Source organism: Manis pentadactyla, chromosome 2, assembly GCF_030020395.1.
Source record: "Manis pentadactyla isolate mManPen7 chromosome 2, mManPen7.hap1, whole genome shotgun sequence".
Taxonomy (NCBI): domain Eukaryota; kingdom Metazoa; phylum Chordata; class Mammalia; order Pholidota; family Manidae; genus Manis; species Manis pentadactyla.
The window spans coordinates 29,438,498-29,454,212 of NC_080020.1; positions in this window are offsets into that span (position 1 = coordinate 29,438,498).

Genomic DNA, 15,715 nt, shown 5'->3' on the forward strand with positions numbered 1-15,715 from the left:
ATGTTTGGGTTGATGTCTGGAGTCTCTATTCTGTTCCACTGGTCTGTGGCTCTGTTCTTGTGCCAGTACCAAATTGTCTTGATTACTGTGGCTTTGTAGTAGAGCTTGAAATTGGGGAGCAAGAGCCCCCCCCCCAACTTTATTCTTCCTTCTCAGGATTGCTTTGGCTATTCGGGGTCTATGGTGGTTCCATATGAATTTGTGAACTATTTGTTCCAGTTCATTGAAGAATGCTGTTGGTAATTTGATAGGGATTGCATCGAATCTGTATATTGCTTTGGGCAGGATGGTCATTTTGACGATATTAATTCTTCCTATCCAGGGGCATGGGATGAATTTCCATTTGTTAGTGTCCTCTTTAATTTCTCTTAAGAGTGTCTTGTAGTTTTCAGGGTATAGGTCTTTCACTTCCTTGGTTAGGTTTATTCCTAGGTATTTTATTCTTTTTGATGCAGTTGTGAATGGAATTATTTTCCTGATTTCTCTTTCTATTAGTTCATTGTTGGTATATAGGAAAGCCACAGATTTCTGTGTGTTAATTTTGTATCCTGCAACTTTGCTGAATTCCAATATTAGTTCTAGTAGTTTTGGAGTGGAGTCTTTAGGGTTTTTTATGTACAATATCATGTCATCTGCAAATAGTGACAGTTTGACTTCTTCTTTACCAATCTGGATTCCTTGTCTTTCTTTGTTTTGTCTGATTGCCGTGGCTAGGACCTCCAGTACTATGTTGAATAACAGTGGGGACAGTGGGCATCCCTGTCTTGTTCCCAATCTCAGACGAAAAGCTTTCAGCCTCTCGCTGTTCAGTATGATGTTAACTGTGAATTTATCATATATTGCCTTTATTATGTTGAGGTACTTCCCCTCTATGCCCATTTTGTTGAGAGTTTTTATCATGAATGGATGTTGAATTTTGTCGAATGCTTTTTCAGCATCTATGGAGATGATCGGGTGGTTTTTGTCCTTCTTTCTGTTGATGTGGTGGATGATGTTGATGGATTTTCAAATGTTGTACCATCCTTGCATCCCTGGGATGAATCCCACTTGGTCATGGTGTATGATCCCCTTGATGTATTTTTGAATTCAGTTTGCTAATATTTTGTTGAATATTTTTGCATCTACGTTCATCAGGGATACTGGTCTGTATTTTCTTTTTTGGTGGGATCTTTGCCTGGTTTTGGTATTAGGGTGATGTTAGCTTCGTAGAATGAGTTTGGGAGTATTCCCTCCTCTTCTGTTTTTTGGAAAACTTTAAGGAGAATGGGTATTATGTCTTCTCTGTATGTCTGATAAAATTCTGAGGTAAATCCATCTGACCCGAGGGTTTTCTTCTTGGGTAGTTTTTTGATTACCGATTCAATTTAGTTGCTAGTAATTGGTCTGTTTAGATTTTCTGTTTCTTCCTTGGTCAGTCTTGGAAGGTTGTATTTTCCTAGGAAGTTGTCCATTTCTTCTAGGTTTTCCAGCTTGTTAGCATATAGGTTTTCATAGTAGTCTCTAATAATTCTTTGTATTTCTGTGTGCTCCGTCGTGATTTTTCCTTTCTTGTTTCTGATTCTGTTGATGTGTGTTGACTCTCTTTTTCTCTTAATAAGTCTAGCCAGAGGCTTATCTATTTTGTTTATGTTCTTGAAGAAACAGCTCTTGGTTTGAGTGATTTTTTTCTATTGTTTTATTCTCCGCAATTTTATTTATTTCTTCTCTGATCTTTATTATGTCCCTCCGTCTGCTGACCTTAGGCCTCATTTGTTCTTCTTTTTTCCATTTCGATAACTGTGACATTACACTATTCATTTGGGATTGTTCTTCCTTCTTTAAATAGGCCTGAATTGCTATATACTTTCCTCTTAAGACTGCTTTAGCGGCGTCCCACAGAAGTTGTGCTGTTGTTGTCATTTGTTTCCGTATATTGCTGGATCTCCATTTTAATTTGGTCATTGATCCATTGATTATTCAGGAGCATGTTGTTAAGCCTCCATGTGTTTGTGGGCTTTTTGCTTTCTTTGTACAATTTATTTCTAGTTTTATACCTTTGTGGTCTGAAAAGTTGGTTGGTAGGATTTCAGTCTTTTGGAATTTACTGTGGCTCTTTTTGTGGCCTAGTATGTGGTCTATTCTGGAGAATATTCCATGTGCCCTTGAGAAGAATGTGTATCCTGTTGCTTTTGGATGTAGAGTTTTATAGATGTCTATTAGGCCCATCTGTTCTAGTGTGTTGTTCAGTGCCTCTGTGTCCTTACTTATTTTCTGTCTGATGGATCTGTCCTTTCGAGTGAGTGGTGTGTTAAAGTCTCCCAAAATGAATGCATTGCATTCTATTTCCTCCTTTAATTCTGTTAGTATTTGTTTCACATGTATTGGTGCTCCTGTATTGGGTACATATATGTTTATAATGGTTATATCCTCTTGTTGGACTGAGCCCTACATCATTATATAGTGTCCTTCTTTATCTCTCGTTACTTTCTTTGTTTTGAAGTCTATTTTGTCTGATACTAGTATTGAAACACCTGCTTTTTTCTCTCTGTTGTTTGCATGAAATATCTTTCTCCATCCGTTGACTTTTAATCTGTGCATGTCTTTGGGTTTGAGGTGAGTCTCTTGCAAGCAGAGTATAGATGGGTCTTGCTGTTTTATCCGTTCTATCACTCTGTATCTTTTGATTGGTGCATTCAGTCCATTTACATTTAGGGTGATTATTGAAAGATATGTACTTATTACCATTGCAGGCTTTAGATTTGTGGTTACCAAAGGTTCAAGGTTAGCTTGTTTACTACTTTACTGTCTGACTTAACTTGCTTATTGAGCTGTTATAAACACAGTCTGATGATTACTTCTTTCCCTTCTTTTTCCTCCTCCTCCATTCTTCATATGTTAGATGTTTTGTTCTGTGCTCTTTTTAGGAGTGCTCCCATCTAGAGCAGTCCCTCTGAGATAACCTGTATAGGTGGTTTGTGGGAGGCAAATTCCCTCAACTTTTGCTTGTCTGGGAATTGTTTCATCCCTCCTTCATATTTAAATGATAATCGTGCTGGATACAGTATCCTTGGTTCAAGGCCCTTCTGTTTCATTGCATTAAATATATCATGCCATTCTCTTCTGGCCTGTAAGGTTTCTGTTGAGAAGTCTCATGATAGTCTGATAGGTTTCCCTTTGTAGGTGACCTTTTTTCTCTCTCTGGCTGCCTTTAATACTCTGTCCTTGTCCTTGATCTTTGCCATTTTAATTATTATGTGTCTTGGTGTTGTCCTCCTTGGGTCCCTTCTGTTGGGGGTTCTGTGCACTTCCATGGTCTGATAGATTATTTCCTCCCCCAGTTTGGGCACGTTTTCAGCAATTATTTCTTCAAATACACTTTCTATCCCTTTTTCACTCTCTTCTCCTTCTGGTACCCCTATAATGTGGATATTGTTCCTTTTGGATTGGTCACACAGTTCTCTTAATATTGTTTCATTCCTGGAGATCCTTTTATCTCTCTCTGCATCAGCTTCTATGTGTTCCTGTTCTCTGGTTTCTATTCCATCAATGGCCTCTTGCATCTTATCCATTCTGCTTATAAATCCTTCCAGAGTTTGTGTCATTTCTGTGATCTCCTTTCTGGCATCTGTAATCTCCCTCCGGACTTCATCCCTTAGCTCTTGCATACTTCTCTGCCGCTCTGTCAGCATGTTTATGATTTTTATTTTGAATTCTTTTTCAGGGAGACTGGTTAGGTCTGCCTCTGCAGATCCTTTCTCAGGTGTTGTTTGAACTATTTTGGACTGGACTAAATTTTTTTGCCTTTTCATGGTGATAGCGGTGGCTGTAGGAAGGTTGCAGGTGTGTCAGCTGGGAGAAGAAAGTCCTTTCCTGCTTGCTGGATGCCTTTCCCTTCTCCTCTGCCTGTGACAGTTACCCGCACTCCTGTAGCAGCCACCGGGTTCGTCCCCTAAGCTGCTATGGGCGGGGTTTCCATCAGAGCAGCTTGGAGCCCTTCGGGGATTGGCAGGCACACCAGGAGCACTCCTCCATGCTAGCAGCACCCCTGCCGGGCAGCTTTGTGGCAGCAGTGGCCTTTGGGGCTGGCCTGGGTGGCTGTGCGTTGGGCTGGGATTCTGGTCAGCTGCTGGGAGCACGCCTGCTCCCTCTGCCTCTGCTGCAGGTGTGCGCGGGGCTCTCCAGCGCAGACCTCTACTGGGCTCCTTTGGCTTCACTGCTGCTGATGCATGCGAGCCGCACCCAGGCTGTTCGGTCGTGCTGCTGCGGGCTCGCACAAGCCTCTCCTGATCCCATCTGGTGCTGCTGGTACACAGATCTGCTCCCGGTCCCTTCCGGTGCTGCCTTCCCCAGCACGTGCTGCCACTCTCCCGCTACTGGGCCAGTGTGTCGGGGTCTGCGCCAGTTGGAGGAACGACTGGCAGGCTGCTTAGTGCCATGAGGGGCTTCATAGCTGCACTGCCTCCCTGGGGTTTAGGGCGCCTTAGTTTCCCCGGGATTCCCAGCTGCTGGCTATGTGTGCCGGGACAACTTCGTTCAGCTATGGGGTCCCTGTCTCTTTAAGACTTGCAGAAGGCACTCGCTTTTCTTTTGTCTCAGGGGCGCCAGTTGTGGGGACCTGCCCACAGGTTTTGCTTTTCCATTTCTCTAATATCCAGCACCCCGTGCACCTTGTGTCTGCGTTCCGGGTGCGGATTTCTAGAGCTGGTTGTTTAGCAGTCCTGGACTTTCACTCCCTCCCTGTTCTGACTCCTTTCTTCCTGCTGGGTTTTGGTGTGGGGGAGCATTCTGGTCCCGCCTGGCCGCAGCTTGTATCTTACCCCCTTTGTGTGATGCTGAGTTCTCGCAGATGTATATGTATCCTGGCTATTGTACTGCATCCACTGGTGTCTCTTTTAGGAATAGTTGTATTTATTGTATTTTCATAAGTATTTATGTTTTGGGGAGGAGATTTCCTCTGAACTACTCACGCCACCATCTTCCTGTGATCCTTATCTTTACTTTTATTGGATGATAAATCACTTCATAACTTGAGCTCCAGGCTTGTCATTATAATTATTTTTTGGTGATGATAATCAAACAAACCAGCAGAATCCACTGGAATGAAGGCACAGAAGCCCTGCAAATAAATCCATCCATTCTATTACTTTGTCTCTTTTGATTGGTGTATTCAGTCCATTTACATTTAGGGTGTTTATTGGTAGATATGTACTTACTGCCATTGCAGGCTTCGGATTTGTGTTTATCAAAGGATCAATGGTAGCTTCTTTACTATCTGTCTAACTTTAACCCACTTATTATGCTATTATAAACACAGTCTGATGTTTCTTTATTTCTCCCCCTTCTTATTCTTCCTCCTGCTCTGTTTATATATTAATTGTTTATTCTGTACTTTTTTGTGTTTCACATGACTGCTTCTGTGGATACCTGATTTTATTTTTTGTCTTTAGTTGGTGTTTGGTTGGTCTACTTTCTTTGCTGTGATTTAATTTTCTCTGGTGACATCTATTTAGCCTTAGGAGTACTTCCATCTAGAGCAGTCCCTTTAAATACCCTGTAGGTGGTTTCTGGGAGGCAAATTCCCTCAACTTTGGCTTATCTGGAAATTGTTTAATCCCTTCTTCAAATTTAAATGTTAATCATGCTGAATACAGTATTCTTAGTTCAAGGCCCTTGTGTTTCATTGCATTAAATATATCATGGCACTCTCTTCTGGCCTGTATGGTTTCTGCTGAGAAGTCTGATGATAGCCTGATGGGTTTTCCTTTGTATGTGATCTTTTTACTCTCTCTAGCTGCCTTTATTACCATGCTCTTACTTTTTATCTTTACCATTTTAATTATTATGTGTCTTGGTGTTGTCTGCCTTGGGTCCCTTGTGTTGGGAGATCTGTGGGTTTCCATGGTCTGAGAGACTATTTCCTTTCCCAGCTTGGGGAAGTTTTCAGCAATTATTTCTTCAAAGACCCTTTCTATTCCTTTTTCTCTCTCTTCCTCTTCTAGTACCCCTATTATTTGAATATTGTTCTGTTTGTATTAGTCACACATTTCTCTTAATATTCTTTCATTCCTAGAGATCCTTTTATCTCTCTCTGCCTCAGCTTCTCTGTATTCCTGTTCTCTGATATCTTTTCCATTAACAGTCTCTTGCACCTCATCCAGTCTGCTTTTAAGTTTTAAGTCCTTCTATTGATCATTTCATTTCTCTTATCTCCCTCTGGACTTCATCCCTTAGCTCTTGCATATTTCTCTGCAGCTGCATCAGCATAGTTATGACTCTTATTTTGAATTCTTTTTCAGGAAGACTGATTATATCCATCTCTGGCATTGTTTGAATAGTTTTGGAGTGGACTGGGTTCTTCTGCCTTTTCATGATGATAGAAGTGATCGCCGGCAAGTGGCGCATGTGTCAGCTGGGAGAATAAAGTCCCTTCCTGCTTGCTTTTCATCTTGACCTTCTGCGCTTCCTGTGCTGGTTACTTGCACACAGGGAGCAGTCTCTGGGTTAATCCCCTGAGCTGCCATGGGCAGGGTGGCCCTCAGGATAACCAAGGGCACTGTGGGGGGTCACAGATGTTCAGGGTGTGTTCTCCTGTGAGAATCATCTGCTTTTGTGCCTTCCAGACCTTGTGCCAGCTTCCTCTGCCTGTGCTGGGCTCTTCGGTTCTGGCAGAAGCCTTTGGGTCTGGCTCGGTTAGCTGCGTGCAGGAGAAGACTCTGTGTGGTTGCTGTGGTTGGGGCTGCTCCTGGGTGGTCTGCAGCAACAGCGGGTCAGCCGGTTTGCTTGCAGTACCTGTGGAGGGGAATGAACTGCAGGCTGCTTATCACTGCAAAGAGCTTTGGAGATGTGTTGCCACCCAGGGGGTTAGGGCACCTAAAGTTCCTTAAGATTCCAACCTGCTGGGCTTAGTGTGCTGGGACTATTTTGTCCACCTGTTAAACCCTTGTCCCTTTTAGACTTTTAAAAAGTCCACTTTTCTTTTGTTCCAGGGGAGCCAGTTGTGGGGACCTGCTTGCAGTCTCTGTCTCGGATTTTACTTATCCATTTCTCTAATATCCCGTACACCATGCAATGTGTGTCTGTGCTCCTCATACAGATTACTAGGGTTGGCTATTTAGCAGTCCTGTGCTTCCACTCCCTCCCCACTCTGATTCTTTTCCTCCCACTGGTGAGCTGGGGTCAGGGGAGTGCTCGGGTCCCACTGGTCATGACTTTGTATCTTACCTTTTTCTTGAGATGCTGAGTTCTTGCAAATGTAGATGTCGCTTGGCTGTTGTACTGTATCTTCTGGTTTCTCTTTTAGGAATAGTTCTATTTGCTGTATTTTCAAAATATATATGGTTTGGGAAGATTTCCGCTGCCCTACTCATGCCACCATTTGGAGCCAAGAAGACCCCAAGAGTTCTTCACCCACCTAACAGTACACAAAGCCCCCAAGTTAACCAAAGATCACCTGTCTGCTCAAGGTCATGCCACAGTCAGTGTCAGGTGGGACCCTGGAACCTTGTCCTTCCTGCTCCTTGTACCTTTCCCTCTCAATACAACCATGTGCTCTTGACATTAAAACATCACCAGGTTCTGAGAAATCTTACCCACTGCAGTCTGGCCAGAGGTTTTTGAAGCAGGCCCAGGAGACCAGAGGTAACCAAAAGTAGTTTTGTTTCCACTTTCTTGAAATTTCTCCTAAGCATACCTGTTCTGCCAACCGTATCTGCAAAAAGAGGTGATGTTCACACCATTCACCTCCCAGCTGTTGCCATGGAGCCCATCCAGACAGCAGCACACCAGCAACTCTGGCTGCCTTTGTAGGGGAATCAAAGGGGGAAAATAATCAGCAGGCGAGAAACTCTTGTTTCAATTCAAATACCTTTGAGAGGGAAGCAATTGACAGAAAATAAATTATGAAAACCCCAGTAAAGAACATAGAATTGGGACTAAGGCTGATAAGTAGTCCCCCAGCAGGAGAGTCCCTGCTCCATCTTCCGCCAATGTGGGAAACTGGTTTCCAGAAGCAATTTTCCACTAGTACACATCCCAGTCATCCCTAACAAGGTTCTTAGAAAGGAGCAGAATGCACTTCCTGATGGGTAGAGAGCCTGTCAGAGCACAGGGATGCTGACAGGAGTTCTGAGCTGGTTTGCCCTAGAATTTAAAGTGAGGGAAATTAAAGTTTAGAATTGAGGCCCCATGTGGGAAATTTTAGAAGGCAATATAGGTACATCTATTAGGCTCCCCAAAGGGGAGGATGCACCAGGGGAAGTGGATGGGGACAGGGCATCTGAAAGCTCAGTTAGAGACAGAAATGCTTTAGATCTTCCTAATAAGAATTGTAGTAGATTTTCATTCACTGATTGCTTTCATTAAAAATAAAACCACCCTTTTTTTGCTTAAAATTTGCTAGCGATCAAGTTGCACTTGAGGATTATTTTGTCCTATAAATTTTTTTGGTATCGCTAATGTACAATTACTTGAACTTTCTAGTTACTAGACTCCCCCTGTTATCAAGACACCACCACATACTGCCTTACAGTCACTGTCCATCAGCGTAGTAAGATGGTATACAGTAATTACTTGTCATCTCTGTGTTATACTGCCTTTGCCGTGTCCCCCCTCTGTTACATTATGTTTGCTAATCATAATGCCCCCTTTTCCCCCTTATCTCACCCCTCCCACCCATCCTCCCCAGTCCCTTTCCCTTTGGTAACTGTTAGTCCATTCTTGCGTTCTGTGAGTCTGCTGCTGTTTCTTTCCTTCAGTTTTTTCTTTGTTCTTATACTCCACAGATGAGTGAAATCCATTGATACTTATCTTTCTCGACCTGGCTTACTTCACTGAGCATAATACCCTCTAGCTTCATCCATGTTGTTGCAAGTGGTAGGATTTGTTTTCTTTTTACGGCTGAACAATATTCCATTGTGTACATGTACCACATCTTCTTTATCCATTCATCTATTGATGGACATTTAGATTGCTTCCATTTCTTGGCTATTGTAAATAGTGTTGCAATAAACATAGGGGTGCATCTGTCTTTTTCAAACTGGACTGCTGCATTCTTAGGGTAAATTCCTAGGAGTGGAATTCTTGGGTCAAACGGTATTTCTCTTTTGAGTTTTTTGAGGAACCTCCATACTGCTTTCCACAATGGTTGAACTAGCTTACCTTCCCACCAGCAGTGTAGGAGGGTTCCTCTTTCTCCACAACCTCGCCAACATTTGTTGTTGTTTGTCTTTTGGATGGTAGCCATCCTTACTGGTGTGAGATGATATCTCATTGTGGTTTCAATTTGCATTTCTCTGATGACAAGCGATGTGGAGCATCTTTTCATGTGTCTGTTGGCCATCTGAATTTCTTCTTTAGAGAACTGTCTATTCAGCTCCTCTGCCCATTTTTTAATTGGATTATTTGCTTTTTGTTTGTTGAGGTGTGTGAACTCTTTATATATTTTGGATGTCAACCCTTTATCGGATCTGTCATTTTCGAATATATTCTCCCATACTGTAGGATACCTTTTTGTTCTATTGATGGTGTCCTTTGCTGTACAGAAGCTTTTCAGCTTGATATAGTCCCATTTGTTCATTTTTGCGTTTGTTTCCCTTGCCCGGGGAGATATGTTCAAGAAGAGGTCACTCATGTTTATGTCTAAGAGTTTTTGCCTATGTTTTTTTCTAAGAGTTTTATGGTTTCATGACTTACATTCAAGTCTTTGATCCATTTCGAATTTGCTTTTGTGTATGGGGTTAGACAGTGATCCAGTTTCATTTTCTTACATGTAGCTGTCCAGTTTTGCCAGCACCATCTGTTGAAAGGACTGTCATTTCCTCATTGTATGTCCATGGCCCCTTTATCGAATATTAGTTGACCATATATGTTTGTGTTAATGTTTGGAGTCTCTATTCTGTTTCACTGGTCTGTGGCTCTGTTCTTGTGCCAGTACCAAATTGTCTTGATTACTATGGCTTTGTAGTAGAGCTTGAAGTTGGGGAGTGAGATCCCCCCCACTTTATTCTTCCTTCTCAGGATTGCTTTAGCTATTCGGGGTCTTTGGTGTTTCCATATGAATTTTTGAACTATTTGTTCCAGTTCATTGAAGAAAGCTGTTGGTAATTTGATAAGGATAGCATCAAATCTGTATATTGCTTTGGGCAGGATGGCCATTTTGACGATATTAATTCTTCCTAGCCAAGAGCATGGGGTGAGTTTCCATTTGTTATTGACTTCTTTAATTTCTCTTAAGAGTGTCTTATAGTTTTCAGGGTATAGGTCTTTCACTTCCTTGGTTAGGTTTATTCCTAGGTATTTTATTCTTTTTGATGCTATTGTGAATGGAATTGTCTTCCTGAATTCTCTTTCTATTAGTTTATTGTTAGTGTATAGGAAAGCCACAGATTTCTGTGTGTTAATTTTGTATCCTGCAACTTTGCTGAATTCCAATATTAGCTCTAGTAGTTTAGGAATGGAGTCTTTAGGGTTTTTTATGTACAATATCATGTCATCTGCAAATAGTGACAGTTTAACTTCTTCTTTACCAATCTGGATTCCTTGTATTTCTTTGTTTTGTCTAATTGCTGTGGCTAGGACCTCCAGTACTATGTTGAATAACAGTGGGAATAGTAGGCATCCCTGTCTTGTTCCTGATTGCAGAGGAAAAGCTTTCAGCTTTTCACTGTTCAGTATGATGTTGGCTGTGGGTTTATCATATATGGCCTTTATTATGTTGAGGTACTTGCCCTCTATAACCATTTTGTTGAGAGTTTTTATCATGAATGGATGTTGAATTTTGTCGAATGCTTTTTCAGCATCTATGGAGATGATCGGGTGGTTTTTGTCCTTCTTTTTGTTGATGTGGTGGATGATGTTGATGGATTTTTGAGTGTTGTACCATCCTTGCATCCCTAGGGTGAATCCTACTTGATCATGATGGATGATATTTTTGATGTGTTTTTGAATTCAGTCTGCTAATATTTTATTGAGTATTTGTGCATCTATGTTCATCAGGGATATTGGTCTGTAGTTTTCTTTCCTTTTTTTATGTTGTCTTTGCCTGGTTTTGGTATTAGAGTGGTGCTGACTTCATAGAATGAGTTTGGGATTATTCCCTCCTCTTCTACTTTTTGGAAAACTTTAAGGAGCATGAGTATTAGGTCTTCACTACATGTTTGATAAAATTCAGCATTGAAACCATCTGGTCCAGAGGTTTTGTTCTTAGATAGTTTTTTGATTACCAATTCAATTTCTTTGCTGGTAATTGGGCTATTCAGATTTTCTGTTTCTTCCTGGGTCAGGCTTGGAAGGTTGTATTTTTCTGGAAAGTTGTCCATTTCTTTTAGGTTACCCAGTTTGTTACCATATAATTTTTCATAGTATTCTCTCATAATTATTTGTATTTCTGTGGTGTCCGTAGTGATTTTTCCATTCCATCTCTGATTCTGTTTATGTGTGTGGACTCTTTTTTTCTTGATAAGTCTGGCCAAGGGTTTATCTGTATTGTTTCTTTTCTTTTTTTTTTGTAGATAATTATTTTTTTATTGAAGGGTAGTTGACACACAGTATTACATTACATTAGTTTCAGGTGTACAACATAGTGATTCAACATTTATTGTATTGTTTATTTTCTCAAAGAACCAGCTCCTGCTTTCATTGATTCTTTCTATTGTTTTATTCTTCTCAATTTTATTTATTTCTGCTCTAATCTTTATTATGTCACTCCTTCTACTGACTTTGGGCCTCATTTGTTCTTCTTTTTCTAGTTTCATTAATTGTGAGTTTAGACTGTTCATTTGGGATTGTTCTTCTTTCCTGAGGTAGGCCTATATTGCAGTATACTTCCCTCTCTGCACCACCTTTGCTGTGTCCCACAGATTTTGCAGTGTTGAACTATTGTTGTCATTTGTCTATATATTATGCTTGATCTGTTTTAATTTCGTCATCGATCCATTGATTACTTAGGAACATGTTGTTAAGCCTCCATGTGTTTGTGGGCTTTGTCATTTTCTTTGTGTAATTTATTTCTGGTTTCATACCTTTGTGATCTGAGAAGCTGGTTGGTACAACTTCAATCTTTTTGAATTTACTAAGGTTTTTTTGTGGCCTAGTATATGATCTATTCTTGAAAATGTTCCATGTGTACTTGAGAAGAATGTGTATCTTGTTGCTTTTGGGTGTAGAGTTCTGTAGATGTCTGTTAGGTCCATCTGTTCTAGTATGTTGTTCAGTGCCTCTGTGTCTTTACTTATTTTCTGTCTGGTTGATCTGTCCTTTGGAGTGAGTGGTGTGTTGAAGTCTCCTAAAATGAATGCATTGCTTTCTATTTCCTCCTTTAATTCTGTTACTATTTCTTTCACATATGTCTGTGCTCCTTTGTTGGGTGCATAGATATTTATAATGGTTATATCCTCTTGTTGGTCTGACCCCTTTATCATTATGTAATGTCCTTCTTTGTCTCTTGTGACTTTTTTTGTTCTGAAGTCTATTTTGTCTGATGCAAGTACTGCAACTCCTGCTTTTTTCTCCCTATTAGTTGCTTGAAAAATCTTTTTCCATCCCTTTACTTTCAGTATGTATGTCTTTGGGTTTGAAGTGAGTCTCTTGTAGGTAGTATATAGATGGGTCTTGTTTTCTTATGCACTCAGTGACTCCCTGTCTTTTGATTGTTGCATTCAGACCATTTACACTTAGTGTGAATATCAATAGTATGTACTTATTGCCACTGCAGGCTTTAGATTCATGGTTACCAAAGGTTCAAGGCAGTTCCCTTGCTATCTAACAGTCTAATTTAACTCACTTCATGTGCTATTACAAACACAACCTAAGGGCTGTTTTTTTTTCCTCCTTTTTCTTCCTCCTCCATTCTTTGTATGTTATGAATCATATTCTGTATTCTTTGTCTTTCCCTTGGGTGACATCTACTTAGTCTTAGGAATACTTCCATCTATAGGAGTCTCTTCAAAATGCATTGTAGAAGTATTTGTGGGAGGTAAATTCTCTGAGCTTTGGCTTATCTGAAAATTGTTTAATCTCTCCCTCAAATTTAAATAATAGCCTTGTTGGGTAGAGCATTCTTGGTTCAATGCCCTTCTGCTTCATTGCATTAAATATATCATGCCACTCCCTTCTGGCCTGTAAGTTTTCTGTTGAGAAATCTGATGATAGCTTGATGGGTTTTCCTTTGTATGTGATCTTTTTTCTCCCTCTGCCTGCTTTTAAAGGTTTGTCTTTATCCTTGATCTTTGCCATTTTAATTATATGTCTTGGTGTTGTCTTCCTTGGGTCTCTTGTGTTGGGAGATCTGTGCACCTCCATGGCTTGAGAGACTGTTTCCTTCCCTACACGGGGGAAGTTTTCATCAATTACCTCCTCAATGACACTTTCTATCCCTTTTTCTCTCTCTTCTTCTTCTGGTACACCTATAATGCAAATATAGTTCCGTTTGGATTGGTCACACCATTCTCTCAATATTCTTTCACTTAGAGATTCTTTTTTCTTTCTGTGCCTCAGCTTCTTTGTATTCGTCTTCTGTAATTCCATTTACCATGTCTTTCACTGCATCTAATCTGCTTTTAAATCCCTCCATTGTATGTTTCATTTCAGATATGGAATTTCTTAATGATTGAATCTCCATCTTAAATTCGTTCCTGAGTTCTTGAATATTTTTCTGTACCTCCATAAGCATGTTTATGATTTTTATTTTGAACTCTCTTTCAGGAAGATTGTTGAATTCAGTTTCATTTGGCCCTTTTTCTGGGGTTTGTGAGATTTTGATCTGAACCATGTTCTTTTGATGTTTCACGTTTCTATGTGGTGCCCACTAGTGCCCAGAAGCTCCAGTCTCTGGAGCTGTTCAGCCCCTAGAGTGAGGTTGGGGTTCGTAGGGGAGCAGAGTTGGTGCCTGGGGGAAGGAAAGATCTGTTTCCTGATTCTGGTCTGCAGTGCTTGTCTCCAGTATCGAAGCCAGTGGGCCAAGCACACAGGTGTAAGTCTCTGTGCTTTGCATCTCTAGCTGTTGTAGGCAGGGCCTCCCTCTGGCTGGCCTGATGCCAGCACAGTGACTGGCAGTTTGCAAGCTGGTGCCATCAGGCCAGGGGGAAGGCTCAGCAGGCTGCGTGTCATAGTGGGGTCTTTGGAGCTGAGCAGCCAGCCAGTCAGATGGAGCACCTGAAGCTCCTCAAATTCCCAATCCTGCTGCCCAGAGCATGCCCAGACAAGCTTGTCCACCTAACCCTTCTCCTGCGTAGCAAGCTCCATGCAACCCCACCCCTTCAGCAACCCTTTCCCTGCTGGAAAGCCTCTCAGACCACCTGCCTTTCCTTTGTCCCAGAGTGGCCAGATGTGTATCCCTGTCCTCCACAAATGGCCGGAATCTCAGTCTCTCAAGCACTCCACGTTTCCCAGCTCCCCAACCTCCAGAGCACCACACAATGTAGGTTTGTGTTCCAAAGCAGATCTCCAGGGCTGGGTGTTCAATAATTCTAGGCTTCCACCCCCTCCCCGCTCCGTTTCTCTTCCTCCAGCCAGTGAGCAGGGGTGGGGGAAGGGCTCAAGGCCTGCCAGATCAAGGCTTTCGTATGTTACCCTGTTTCATGAGGTCTGCTCTGCTCCTGAGGTCTTTATGCAGTCTGGTGCAGTCTTTTTTCCTATTGCTGTTTTAGGGTTAGTTGTATTAACTATAGTTTCGTACTATTTGTGGTTTTGGGAGGAGTTCTCTGTCTCACCTCTCACACTGCCATCTTTGTCCTATAAATGTTTTAAAAAGATACTTATGACTAAAAGATACGTTGTGTCTCTGTTCTCAGGGAAAGTTGGCAGAGCTGGGAGGCCTGGAGTTAGGGAACAGCTGAATGAGTTCTGGTGCCAAATTCCACCCCTTCCCTCACCCACCCCACTGCAGCCCCCAGACTCAAGTCACCTTTGGGCTGCAGACCTTATAAAGACACATTGGTTGAGGTTCCATGCATGATTTAACCACTGCTATCTTCAAGCGCTGCATGAAAAGATATGGAAGAGAAGAAAGGAACACTCTGTCTCCAGTCCCTAATCTACTTCAGGACTTCTAAGTCAGCCCCAGGCAGCATCCAAACTATGGGGTTCTAGAAGGATTCCTGCAGTTTGGCAAAGGACACCAAACTAGAAGCCAAAAGACCTGAGTTACAGTCCTGGCTCTATTATAATCCAGCCATACAACACTGGGGATATCATTTCCTATTTCTTAGCCTTTGCCTTGGTTTCCATATCTGTGAAATGGGGTTGCTAAAAGTCATTAATCAGATATTCTAGGTTTTTCTTATCACACATTGAGCACCATAATGAAGGTTACAAACTGGCAAGCTGTGGGCCACGTCCTGGCTGCATCCATGTCTTATCTGTACAGTGCTATTTAAAAATTGTGAGCCAATGGGAGAATATATTCGTAAATGACTCATCTGATAAGGGGTTAACATCCAAAATATGTGAAGAACTCATATTCCTCAACACCCAAAAAACAAATAACCCAATCAAAAAATGGGCAGAGGACCTGAACAGACACTTCTCCAAAGAAAAAATACAAATGGACAACAGGCACATGAAAAGGTGCTCCACATAGCTAATTATCAGGGAAATGCAAATTAAATTAAAACCACAATAAGATATCACCTCACACCAGTTAGGATGGCCATTATCCAAAAGACAAGAAATAACCCTGGCGAAGGTGTGGAGAAATATGAACCCTCCCACACTGTTGGTAGGGCTGCAAATTGGTACAATT